The sequence below is a fragment of the Equus quagga genome, unplaced genomic scaffold, assembly GCF_021613505.1.
Source record: "Equus quagga isolate Etosha38 unplaced genomic scaffold, UCLA_HA_Equagga_1.0 HiC_scaffold_5589_RagTag, whole genome shotgun sequence".
NCBI lineage: Eukaryota > Metazoa > Chordata > Mammalia > Perissodactyla > Equidae > Equus > Equus quagga.
In genome coordinates, this window is record NW_025794076.1 from 15,015 (window position 1) to 15,602 (window position 588).

The window sequence follows — 588 nt, forward strand, 5'->3', positions numbered from 1 at the left end:
CCCAGGCCCGACACGTCCACAGACAGCGGGCGGAGGAAGCCCCGCACCCGCTCCAGGGAGGCTGCCCGCGGGGATCGAGCTCCTGGTGCAACAGTCAGGCGATCCAAACAGAAGAACCAAAAACCCAGAAGCACCTTTCTGGTGATTTCCAACACAGCCAGAAGAGGGATGGCTCCAAATTTAGAGCCTCTCGGCCGTCTGCAGCTGCGGGTGTCGCTGCATTTCCAGTGACCTGATTGCTAAACCTCCCTGTAGGTGCGGGCCGGGCCGCAGGAGCCGGGGCTGCGACGGGCCCGCCCGGGCGCCAGGGAGACCCCGGCCCCTCTCGGTCCTTCCCCGCAGGGCCCCACTCCTACCTCGCCCCGCTTGTACCCAAGTCCCTCCCCGTCGGCCCTCCACCCCCTTCCCCTAAACCCCAGGGCCCTGATCCCGTCGCCCTCGGTCCCGGACCCCTCCCCGCAGGGCCCCTCTCCTACCTCGCCCTACTTGGACCCCAGCCCCTCCCCCTCAACCCTCTACCCCCTTCCCCTAAACCCCAGGGCCCTGACCCCTCTCCCTCGGATCCCGGACCCCTCCCCGCAGGGCGAC